The sequence below is a fragment of the Fukomys damarensis genome, unplaced genomic scaffold, assembly GCF_012274545.1.
Source record: "Fukomys damarensis isolate Sample0158 unplaced genomic scaffold, DMR_v1.0_HiC HiC_scaffold_16, whole genome shotgun sequence".
Lineage (NCBI taxonomy): Eukaryota > Metazoa > Chordata > Mammalia > Rodentia > Bathyergidae > Fukomys > Fukomys damarensis.
In genome coordinates, this window is record NW_022900928.1 from 59340926 (window position 1) to 59354695 (window position 13770).

Below are 13770 nucleotides of genomic sequence, written 5' to 3' on the forward strand. Positions count from 1 at the left end.
TATAGTGTTACTGGGTTGGAGCTGCACTGGGAATATGTATGTGGGGCTAGTCAGATTTTTTTGCCTCTCTGTGCTTTTTTGTGAATAACCAAGAAAGCACCATGAGTATTGATTTGGGAGTTACGAACAGATTTTAAACAATAGGTGAAGTCCCCAGGGCAGGATTTGCAACCATTGAGGATTCACTGTTTCCCACTCAGGCCTCCCTCCGCAGTCCACCCCTGCTGTGCTATTCCCCACCCCTCTAAGTGTGGTGCATTTTGGCTTAAAACCTCCAACAGATGGAGCATCCTCACTAAGTGAGGCACCATGAACTAACTCTCTCTTCCCACACCCACTCCTGCTTAGTAATACTGGGAGAGAAACAAAAAACACACAAAACACACAACACACACACACACACACACACACACACACACACACATATAAACAGCCTCACAAATAGTGATGATTTAGGTCCAGTATGGTAAGTGGTCTTTCAGTCTACTGAGGTGAAAAGATGGTAAGTTAAGAAAGTGTGAAAGCACGCATCACAATTTTCTTTAGTGTTGCTTATTCATTGCGGGGGGTACCAGGGATCAAACTCAGATTCTTGTGCTTGTGAGGCAGGCAGCAGAACCAAAGATAACTCCCCATCCCCTAGTGTTGTTTATTCTTAATGAAATCCTCTCAAAGCACAAAATTTATAATTATTTCAGGGGTGATACCAGGAATAGGATTGTCAGATTCAGCAAGTAATAATATAAGACATCTAGTTAAATTTGATTTTAGTATCTCATGTTTATTTTAAATACTTGATAAAGTGTAGCATATATACTTCTTAAAGTGTAGTATATATCCTGCCCTGAGCAGAGTCAGGAGAAGAGGCTAAGAGGTGGGAGATGCCCGGAAGCCATGGACAAGGACAATTTTTCTTCTTGGCCCCACTAATTCTCCCAAGAGTCACTTAGACATTGCTGAACTTTAGTATCTTTATCTTTTTTGTGTGCATATTTAAATATTCTTTAGAATGGTAAGAACACATGAAAGTATTCTTCTAATAAATTAAGTGCACACAGAAATATTGACTATAGGTCCAGCATTATACCGAAAATGTTAAGAGCTTGTTTGTCTTGCCAAATTGAAATTCTACACTCACTGTCTAGGAACTATTTCCACTCTCCAGCCTCTGGCAACATCCTACTCTTCAATTCTATGAATTTGACTATTTTAGACACTTCATATAGGCAGAATCAAACAGTATTTGTCCTTCTGTGACTGGCTTATTTCACTTAGCATAATGTTTCCAGGGTTCATCCAAGGTTCTGCAATATGACATATTGCAGAATTTTTCTTTTTTTAAAGGTTGAATAGTATTCCAATGTATGTGTACAGCACATTTTCTTCATCTATTTATCTCTCACTGGACATCTCTGTGGATGTGACATCTTGAATATCACTAATAATTCTACAATGAACATGGGGGTACAGGCATCTGTTTGAGATACTAAAGTTTTCTCACCATGGCCATTGGGTCCTTCTATATTTCCTAAATTGCCTATCTTAGAAAGGCATAGAAATTGCTGTTTTTCCTCATAAAGGAATATAGCTTGATTCACAGTTGTTCTAATTGCCTTAAGCCTTGCTCTCACTATGAAAAATAAAAATATCCACGGTACAATGTTTATACATCCCATCTAACATCTGGATATTCCGAGACTTCTTGATGCCAAGTTTTCAAGTTTTAAAGTGGATTCATGTGTATTTTGTAATATATGACTCTGAAGCTCCATCTGTTATTTTATACCTTTACTAGAATTTCTACAGTGAGTTATCCAAAGTTTGATTTTCTTCTTGTTTACTCCCTTTTTACAGACTAGAAACAATGGATTTGAACAGCAAAGATGTAATCATCAAGCATGACACTCACTTTTTCCAAATGGAATCATTAGCTTATGTTGATTTTCTTACTTCATTTTCATACTTGGGGACTCCATGATAGCAAAATTATCCACCGCTATCCTTAATGCAACAACAATCCTTTATTCATTTATTCGTTCATTCAACAATAACTATATATCATGTCACTCCAATGGGTAAGTCACTATTCCAGGCACCAGTGAAATAGCAAAGAACAGGCCAGGGATTTAGCTCAGTGGTTCGGTGGCCTGCCTTGCAAGCTCAAGGACCCGAGTTCAATCCCCGATACCAAAAAAAAAAAAGAAATAGCAAAGAACAAAAAACTGACAAAAACCCCTGTTCTTAGATCCCACATTCAGGACGCATGGAGGATAGATACATAGGTGCACAGATATGTAGAAAGAACAATTATCTCGGTTGAAAGATTTTAATTCACAGCAGTTTCTGTCAGAAAAAGAAAGAGAAACAGTCTCTTTAGAGCTCAAGAGATAAATAGGAAAGAATAAGAATGTGGACACCAGGCCTGCCCACAAGTCTCCTCCACTTGCATAGGACAGACAGTATATGGTTCCTAGAAATAGGCAGCTGAAGGAAAATGGTCAAGACTGGAATGAGTCATTGAGCTAACAGAAGAAGAGAGGCAGTGGCAAAGGTAGGACTGGGAAACACGCAGGAGGCATGAATATCTCAGCTCTGCTGGTGCTTGGAACAGCTATTCGGCCCCTACAAAGTATGGCTAGAGAACAAGGATCCTGTCCCAGTTGGCCTGAAGTGGACAAAGGGCTCACCTAGGTAGGAAGGTGGGTATACTGGACAAGACAGAGGCTCAAGTTTTAAAGTGGACTGCGAGATTAGCAGCCTGACCATAAGGTGTCAAGCATTCATACATTCTATCAGTATTTATTAAGCAACTACTATGTGTCAAGTATTGCTCTAAGCATTGTATACAGAAAATATAGACATAACTCCCTTCCCCATGGAGTTTGCAATTAGAGGTGGACAATAAACCATAAATAAGTAAATCAAAGAAGAAACACCAAGACGTCAACAATTTTAAATAGTTTGGTCTGAATAGGTCTTATTGAGATGATATTTGATCTATGATCTATAAAAAGGTGAGGATGATTATAGACACAGGAACAAGCAAGTGCAAAAGCTCAAGTGCACTGAAGGAACCACAAGAAAGTCAGTCAGGAAAGAGCAGAGTTGGCTAGAGGGAGAATAGTTGTGGATGCCAGAAAAACAGTGGGGGAAATTGATGTGTGAGGTATAGGGAAGGGGAAAAACAAAGATACAAAAGTCATTGTATCAATGTTTGCTCTTAATCTCAAGGAGAGTTCTGAGCAGAGGAAGTGCCATGACTGTCTGAGATTTAAACAAGCTCATTCTTCTGACTGCTGTGTACAAAGTAGACTACAGAGAACTCAGGGCACTTTCTAAACTCAAGACATTAGTTAGGCAGTAGATATAAAAACACCATTTGTAGGATGTTGAGTTAGCCCAGCTGGTTCTTACATTCTTTTGTCTAAGAACAAGATTAATGTTAGAGCACATAGCAGGGGAGTGACCACTGCAGCTGGGGACAGAGTGACCCCAGCTGCAAGAGAAACAGTCCAGAAAGGCAAGAGTCACAGAAATGGTGGCTTCAAGACCTAGTTTCACATCATTTCCCTAGGGAGCTTTTAAAAATATGACGCATAGCCATAGTTATCCCTATTTAATAGTTCTAGGGTGGGGTGTTTTTACTAAATCCCCAGGTAATTGTATGTGCAGTCAAGGCTAACAACAATGATTGGGGCCATTGCAATTTGATGCCACAAAAGAATAGGTGGTCACAAATCCATTCATCACACATTTCTTTAACATTATCATGCCCAATGGGGAGCTGCACAGCCTAGTACATTGAATAAATTCAATGAGGGCTGCATTTTACTAGCATTGCCAATGAGAAAGGTTGAAGGGTTTTGCCTTAGGGAATAATATGATCATATCTATGCTTTGGAAATTGTGTCTGTCAGTGGTAGGCAAAATAATTGAGACTAGGGGGGGAACCAGAAAAATAGAGTAGGGTCTCCCTCATCAGCATGTATCAGAATCACCTGAAAGCTTATGAAACCAGATCGGTGGCCACTGCTCTCAGAATTTCTGATTCAGATTATCTAGAGAAGGGTGTATGAATTTGCATGTCTAACAGATTCCTGGGGGATATCAATGCTGTTGGTCTGAAAGCCAAACTTCAAGACTATACTGCATATCTACTGGCTATGATCCATGCTTGGGTGAAAGTAAATAGAAGGGAGCAAGCTGAGAGATGCTGAGAAGGTAAATTCAATATGGACATTGCAAATGACTGGCTGAGGAGTGGGCTGGAGGAAGAGAAAAGAATAGGAAATCTATTATGATGCTGAAGTCAAACTATGGGTAGGTTGTCCAAGATGATGAGCAACACTATTTTTATGGTGTTTATTTAGCTCCTCTCTATAAAAAGCAGAAGATGTTCTTTGATTTTTTTATATACTGGTTTTGCCCTCTTTTTTCCTGCTACTAAACAGTACAATAAATTCCACTGTCTTATTTGTTTCATCAAATAAAAGAATATCAGCCAATATCTGTTAAGATAATATTATAGCTCATTTCCAGAACATCGTGTAGTGGTTATTTCTAATATGTTCTAGAGTCTGTACTTAGGGTGCTTAGTTCTTTAACCAACCCATATTTGAGGTTGAATTGTTAGTGCACACGCTTAGCAAAGTTATTGTGCCTGTGGAATAATTTAAAGCAGATGTAGACCAGGGATCTATCCTCTGGCACCACTGATTATTTTTGTTATCCATACATTCAAAGGCTGACCATAGAGCAATAAATATTATGAAAAGTACTTCTCTTTTGACTTCCTTTTATGTAGATGAAACTATACAAACAGCTAAACATGTGTTCCTTATGAAGTGACATAGGGCTGACCGATACATACCTGTGGTGGATTAATTAATGGCCAACTTCAGTGGGAATGCCCAGCTTAATTGAGACAGTGTGGTTTTGGGCATGGAAAACCCACCTGAGGATTGATGCCAACAGCATAACAGGAGAACAGGAGTGGAGAATGATTTCATGCTGATTTTCCTGGAAAATCTTAGCTGTTCTCTTTCCTCAAGGGAGGTTTGGCTGTTCTTGTTGGAGGAGTTCAGGTCCTCACCGTCACCAAGGATGGATGTGGTTCTCTTCAGGGGAGCTCTGGTCTTCACTTTCATCTTGAATCTGTCTTCTATCCCCAGTGCAGATCCTTCAGCCTTTTGGCACATATTCTCTATCCTCTAGCACCAGTCCTTGGGCTTTCCAACACATACCTGTCAGCCTTCTGCACAGATTCCTCAGCTTCCTGATAAGAACTTATATGAATGAGTCCTTACCATGGGCTCCAGGCCTTTTCTTTGGATCTCTAGCATGTGGACATATCTCTTGCACTGTTATACATTTGACTTTGTGGGTGAATATTGTAAAATAATCATATAAATATATGTATCTGGGTTAAATCTGTTCTCTTGCAAACCCTAACACAATACCTATACTTTAATAAACTGATACAATGTTGAGGTGACGTTAACAGACTTAATAGTCTACCAACTTGGAGAAATGGGAACATCCTTTTTAATGTCTGACTGGAGTATAAAGTGTACTCTTCAGACCTTATTTCCCATGGCACCTACTTAAAATGTGCATACTACTGGGCCTAACCTCAAAGCCAGTGCGAGGGAAGATAACTTTGGGTCCAAACAGCAGGTAATCAATGCAAGGAGCTAGGCAAGGAAGTTGCATAAGAGCTGGGGTTTCCACACAAGTCTATTTCTATTGCAATTATATACAGAATGGTCAAATTTCAGAGCAGAGAAAGATGTCCATTCAGCCCAGCTCTGCAGTTTGTGAATGTGAAGAAGTTCCCACCAGATCTGCTCCTCATCCTTTTGATTGAATGCTAATTACATGACCATCTTTTCTATGTATAGTCCTGTTTTTGTGGGTCTCACCATACAAAAATTTTTATGGCCATCATACACTTTAACTTACTTGCCAGCCATTAATTATATATTTGTTATCAAAACATCTAGGTGAAGCCAATCTGAGCAGGGATGCTGAAACACATTTCTGTCTTTCAGCCATCAACAGTCTCCACTTAAAAATGGTATGGACTATTTTTGTTGTTCTTGTTGTTGTTCTTTACAATGATGTGAAAGTGATGTACATTCAACTGCACTTCAAATTTTGAATTTTGATCTTCTCCTGGGTAGTAATGCACCATCGGTCTTATACTCTCAAATGATGTTACAAACTTGTAGTTCCCAGTCAACTACAGGATCACAAGGGGAAACCACTGGGGCTCACAGGATGCTGTACTGCTAAGCTATAGTGTTGAGTAGGTTAGATGTATTTAGTGCATTTTGACCTAAAGTACTTTCAATTCATGATGGGTTTATTGGGATGTAAATTCATTATAAATTAAGGAGCATCTGCATAAAACTTTCTGATATGTATTCTATCTTTTCCCAGTGTTAAAGGTAGAAGGTTCTAGTAACTGCTTTTTCTTTTTAGCTTTATTTAAGCATAATTGACATATAACAAACTGAAGATATTTAAAGATGAAATTTGAGGGCTGGTAATGTATGATACAGCATATATTTCTGAAACCACTATCACAGTAAAGATAAAGAATATTATTTTCTCCTTTTGTGATTCCTCCTTTCCCTCCATGCCCAACTCTGTCACCAGTAACCACTGAACTCTTTTCTGAAACAATAGATTCTCTAGAATCTTTTTAAAAATACAACAGATTATCTTCCATTTTTCTCACTCTAGTTTTCTTTCCCCCAACATATGTTGAGATTTCTGTATGTTGCTGCATATAAAGGCAGTTCTTTCCTCTTCATTGTGTTCAGGGACTTCTTTGTGTAGATGTACCATTGCTGGTTTCACCATTTACCTATTGATGGATGTTTTCAGTTTGTGGCTATTACAGTACAAATAAACTGCTCTGAACTTTTACAAATAAGTTCTTCATTACATGTTTTCAATTATCTTGGATAAATACCTCAGAGTAGAATGGGTGGATCCTCTGACAAGTATACATTTAACTTTTCCAGCCACTGCTAAACTATTTTTCAAAGTAGTTTTAATCTACCAGCAGTATGTAATCTTTAGTTCCTCCATTCTTGTCAACATTTGATTCTTATTATCAACCCTTATGATTCTAGCCATTCAGTGTTATAAGGTGTTGAATCATTGTTTCAATTTACATTTTTCTAATAACTAGAGACTAAACCCAGCAAACAGTACTCTGGTTTTCCAGGAAAAGGAGAAAAATGCAGTGTACAGATGAGGGGCCAGTAAAGGCAGTATCAATCCCTGTCAAAATTCTAGAATAATCAACCAAGCAATTGGTAAATATATAGAAAAGATTGGCTGTATCACTGGCCACAGACCTGGATTTAGTCTCAACAATTCATAAGGAGCAAAGATTATTGATACTTCGCTAAGGTATTATTAGATTAGCAGATGAGACAATCTAGTATCTAAATAACTAAATAGAGTCGTCAAAACATAGAAAAACTATGTTTTGATACTTGTATACTCCTAGCTTGTATTATCATGAGCACCTATGTGTCCTTCTTTATTCCCTAGCCTTTTTTGTGTCTCCTAACTCTCATTTTATAACAGCAAGAATCTCTTCTTCATTGTTGGATCAAATCCAAGTCCTCCAACAATCTCGTGTTTCATGACACTAATTTCTATTTCAGTGTGTACTTTTCCATTCACAATGGCCCTCTTCCAATCTTCTACATGTTTTTCCATTTAATCTAGCTGTCAACTCAGGATATTTTATGAAAAATCACTTGTACGTTGCATGCCCATAAATTTTTATAATTTTCTAACTGGCTTAAACACAATAAGCTAGTCTGTATGCTTAATCATTATTATCTATTGAATATTTAGTTTGGGAACAATTTTCCTACATAGTCAGAATGTTCATGTCTATTAATACATAGTTGTTTTCTTATTCCCTTCATACTGTGGGTATTAAACTTGGCTCAGTTTTAGTCTTATTTTCAATTTTATTTGTGCCCCTTAATCCTAAAGCAATTCTGAATTTAAATCAGTCTTAATCTACAGAGTTTTATATTAAAGTTGAATAGCTTCCCAAACCTGCTTTAGTTTCAGCAAGAAACAAACTACAGATAGTTTTCCTAAGTGGGAGAGGAAAAAATTAATCTCTGATGGTTAAGGAGTGGCTATGGAGTTTTCACCCAGAATACTTCCAAAATGCTTCCAGAAATCAAAGGGTGTCATGTTTCACCTTACAATCCTAATAGTTTCTATAGGGCAATATTTTTGACAGAGTCAAAACATATAATTTTTTAATCTTTTTGGTAAAGAAGGAAAACTAGAAAGATTGCTCATGAACCCCTTTATCTTAAATCAGAAAATTATCTATAAAATGCCCCTTTCACAATAAAAGGAGCTAGCAAAGAACCTGGACATCTCAGAGCCTGAGAATACTAAAAGAGGGCTCTCTGGGAGTAAAAATTAAAAGCTTTATGCAGGTACAAAAACAAGACCAGCTTGGAGACTATCTGTGTAGCTGGAAATATTTTTTAAATGTATGAAGATTATGTCTGCTAGACTATTAGTACATTATTAAAAAATAACCTAAATGTATTTAAGGAGCAAATTTGTGCTTAAACAAGATCAAGTCCAAGCAAGTTCACAGGTAAGGGCCAACTGCCCTTTTTCAACTGAGAAGCAGTAATTTTTGTTTTGTTTTTGTCTGTTTTTGGTTGTTTGCTAACAAGCTCTTATCTGAATTAATAGAGTTGGTAGCAACATTTCTCAAAATATAGTTTTGCTATCATAATTGGCAAAGGAGTTTGTTAAATGTAGAATCGTACATTCACTCCAGACCTCCTGAATCTCTGAGGATAGTGTCCAGGAATATACTTTTTAATCAAGAATCCAGGTAAATCACATGTTCAAGGAATCCTGAAGACCATTGCTTTATACCTTTGACAAAGATGTGTTGTAGGCCCAGTCTGATTCATTCCAAATTCAAGAGTAAATTTGTAGTTTTTATTTTGCAATACAGTTGTAGTTTATAAATCATGTTACTGTGTTATTCTAAGACTATCCTACTACTGGAGAATTTTCTAAAAATAACTGAAGATTTTATTGGACTATCTAGAACATATATACTACATAAAGCCTTCTACATTCAATTACCTGCATAAGAATATGTACATCATGATGTGCACTTTAACTTGGCAATTCATTAACAAATCTCTGATGAGGCTTTGGAAACAATTTATGTTCAATCAACCCTGAGCAATTTTAATATCCCTAGTTTAGTGCCTGGCATATAAAAAGCACTTATAAATATTTACTTAATGAAAGTACAAATGAATGGAAAATCTTTGCTTATCTCAACTTTTCTACCCCTTTGTGTCCTCAAAACCTTCCATCTGTTTTATTGTACTGATTAATATTGCCATCTGCTATGGTTTAAATGTGTTTCTTCCAAAACTCGGGTGCTAAAACTTAATATGATGGTATTAAGATATTAAAGCTTTATGAGATGATTAGGCCATGACAGCACCCCTTCTCATGAAGGAATTTTAAAATTTTACGAAAGAAGCTTCACACTGCATCAAGCAATTTTTCACTTCACCTTTTGCTTTCTGCTAAGTGAGAACTGAGCATTCTTCCCTGCCAGAAGTTCCATCTTGGAGGCAGAGACCAAACAGCCAAATTTTGGACTTGAACTTTCCAGCCTCCAGACTATAAGAAAAATTTCCATTCCTTATACATTACTCAGTCTACAACAGCAGAAATGGACCAAGACACATCTACCCCAGATCTAGAGTGTTATTCATGAACCACCTTCTCATTTATGTATGATTTGTCGCTGTGTCCTCTCATATTTTTACCATGTAGAATTTTCCTACATCTAATGACCCCATGTTTGAGTTAAATAATATGTGTAAAAGAAATAATAAATTGAAGAAGTAAGGTAATGAGCATACATATACCCAAGACTATCTCCAATAAATATATAAAATGCCATCCTACATAATGAAAATCAAAATTATAATTGTGATTTCAACAACCCTCTCACAAATATTTAAATCAAGATTTTTAAAAATTATAGGGAATTTGAATAACATGAATAGTACATTAAAACTAATACACATTGAGAAACATATCCAACAAAGAATACACATTGTTTTTGAGGAAACATGGAATGTTAACAAAACTCTGTGTGCTATACTTCAAATAACCAAGAGTATTCAGACCATATTATCTCATATAGTAAAATTAGAATTCAGCAATAGAATATTTTATAATCCCATATGGCTGGAAACAAGTAATATAATTAAGTGACTCTTGGATTAAAAAGAATACCATACAGAAAATTACAAAATGCTCAGAATTGAGAGACAAAGAAATATACTTTCCAAATTTTTTGGAATATAGCTAAGCAAGTACTTAGTAATTTCTAGTTTGCATACATTTGCTAGAAAATAAAAAAAGATTGAAAATAAATGCTATGTATTCAACTCAAGAATCTAGAAAGGGGAGCAATTTACAAATTGCTATACCAGTACTAGCCAATAAAAATATCATATCATTTACAAACACAACAAAATCTATCCTTATTTAGGATTTCACCTAAGAAAGAATACACAAGACCTTTATAGGAAAAAGAACTTAAAATAATTATAAAAGAAGATCTAAGTAAATTAAGCCAATATATCATGTTCTTTGTGAAATGATATCCTATAGTGAAGATGTTGATTATCCTCAGATTAATTTCCAAATTTAGTACAATTTCAGTTTAAATCACAACAGGACTTTTTGAGCAAATCGACTTTCTGAAATACACTGGCAGAATACAATTGCATAAATAGCTATGTCAGTGTTGAAAATGAAGAATAAAGGGAGCTCAACTTGGCAGGTATTAGATTATACTGCAACGCCAGAATAATAAACACAATATGGTTGAAGCTCAAAGACAGATCAATAGATAGTGGAACAGGAATAGAATGCAATAAAAATTGAAGCCCACTTGGAAAGTGAAGAAAATCGCTGCAATAAACACACACTGGACCACTGTGGTTGCTAAGTTGGTGGCATCAGCACCTCCCATAGAAACTCAGACTCCCTTCAGGGGAAGGACAGCTGGAACCTGTAGTAGAACCTTGCAGGATCAATCCTGCAGGAAGTTGGGACCTCAATTTGGGCCTTGCAGCCAGAAATCAACATGAATCACAGGGGACCACAGCTGGCTTGTTGAGATTAATTGACTTAGATTGGAATACTGTTAACCACATTGTCTACCAGGACAGCAGAGACATACCCGGAGGGAGGCCCTTTTTAAAAATATATTATTTTATTTTATTTTATTTGTCTCTCTCTCCCTTCTTGGTCTGCTTTTCTCTCCCTCTTTGTTCCTGTTCCTGTCCTATTTCAGATTTTTTCCTCTCTCTTTCCTCCTCTCAACTGTAATTATTCTTATATGAATGTGAATACAATTTCTAGCTTCCCTTTTTCTGTTAGTTTGTTCTGTTCTTGTCTTTGTTTCTTTGCTCTGTCTTTTCCTCTTGCCTTCAACAGTTTCCCAAAATTTGTATGATCTTCCTGTGTCCTCTAGCCTCACTCCTAACCTTTCCATCTCCTTCTATTTCTCTATCCCTCCCTCCACAACTCCTTCTAAATCCTTATTCCCAAGGTTAAATTGGCTATATTGAAGGGCTTATTTGACACAAATCTATTTTGGGCTGGTCCTCAATTTTGATGTAGCTCACACAGTTAAAGGTGACAGATTAATTGCTACCACAAATTGTCATTTTCTAAGCTATGTTTGATGCTACTGTTGACAGTAATTGAGGCAATTTGGCTAAGGTTTCATGATTGATCTAATCAGTTGTCTTCCCTGATATATTGAAAATGAGACTGCCTGACAGTCATTAGAGACTCAAAGCCTAAAGACCAGATATACCCAGAAGATGCCTCTGAGAAGCAATCATTCCATAAAGGTTCTGAGTACAAACAATAAAGATACTCACAATCAGCAATATTGAAGTATCAGCCCAGGAAATGAACCAAAAAAAACACCAACAATAAAAATAGAAAAGAGAAGACATCTAAACAAGGTGTAAATACAGACTTCCAGCTCACCACAGGCAAATTCTGGGGTCAATGAAGTAAGAAGATCTGATAATCAACCACCTGGAAACCCTGAACTGATAGTACAGGAAGTAACAAAACAGATGAATGAGGCTCTACAAAAATTCAAAACAGAAATAGTTTCCCAGAGAACTATGGAGATGGTAAGCACAATGAAAAACATGATTAGAGACTCTACAACAGAAACAGACAAAAAAATAGATGAGCTCAGGACAATGCTGGAAGCCATGAATACTCAGCATAGGAAAGAAATGGAATTCATGAAACAGATTCAAATAGATATCCATAAGAGTTAAAATGCCACTGAAAGATATTCATAGCAGAATGAGCCAATGTAAAAATAGAATATCAAATATAGAAGACAGGATTGGCAGTTACTAACCATGAAAAGAGAGATTTCTTAAAAGTAGTAAGGGACATGAGAAATTGATCCAGCAGCTGTTAGGTGTTGCAAAGAAGAACAATATAAGACCGGAGTTCATGAAAAAGCAGGAAAAAGCACAAAGGACATAAAAAAAAAAATCTGTTCACAGAAGTAAAGGCAGAAAACTTCCCAAACAGAGGAAAAAAATTAGAAATACAGAAAAAGATACAGAGGCATATAGACTACAGCTAGCCATGATCAAAAAGTCTACACCAAGACATATACTAGTCAAGATCCCAGAAAACCAACCAAAGAACAAAGTCTTACAAGCAGTCAGAGAAAAGAAACAAATTATGTACAAAGGAAATCCCATCAGAATCACAGCAGACTTTTCAACACAAACTCTCAAGTCAAGGTGAGCCTGGAGTAAAGTATTTCAAGCCCTAAAAGAGAATAATGACCAACATAGACTGCTGTCTCCTGCAAAATTATCTTTCAAAATCAATGGGAAAATTACGCACTTCAGTGACAATAAACACCTGAAAAGCTTCATGAATAACAAACCAGGACTCCAAACAATTCTAAATAATATGCTAGAAAGGCAATGAGAGTCACAACTCCATGATGTCTGACAGAGTGAAGCCATCAGGGAAGGCAAGAAATTAAAGGGAAAGAGGGAAAATAAAAAGTAAAAGAGCCAACAACAGTAAAATATCATGGCACGGATGAGTCAATACATATCAATTATAACAATCAACATTAATGGCCTCAATTCACCAATCAAAAGAAATAGAATTGCAGAAAATGTTAAGAAGCAAAAATCTAACAATATGATGTATACAAGAAACACACTTAATTCAAAAAGACACTCACAGACATAATGTAAAAGGATAGAAAACTACTCTCCATCTGAAAGGAACCCAGAAAAAAGCAGGGGTAGCTATTTTATTTGCAGACAAGGTAGATTTCAAACCAAAACTAATTAATAGAGACAAAGAAGGTCACTGAGTTCTTGTACAGGGAAAAAATCCAAGAAGAAGAGATGACAGTCATAAAGATATATGCACCAAATACTAATGCCCCCAACTATACAAAACAAATATCAATGGACACAAAAACCAAAAAAGCACTAATACAATTGTAGTGAGGGGCCTCAATACCCTGCTGTCACAAATACACAGATCATCTAGACAAAAAAAAATCAACAATGAAGTAACAGAACTGAGCCAAGCTTTGGAACAAATGGACTTAATAGACATCTACAAAATCACAAAGTCAGA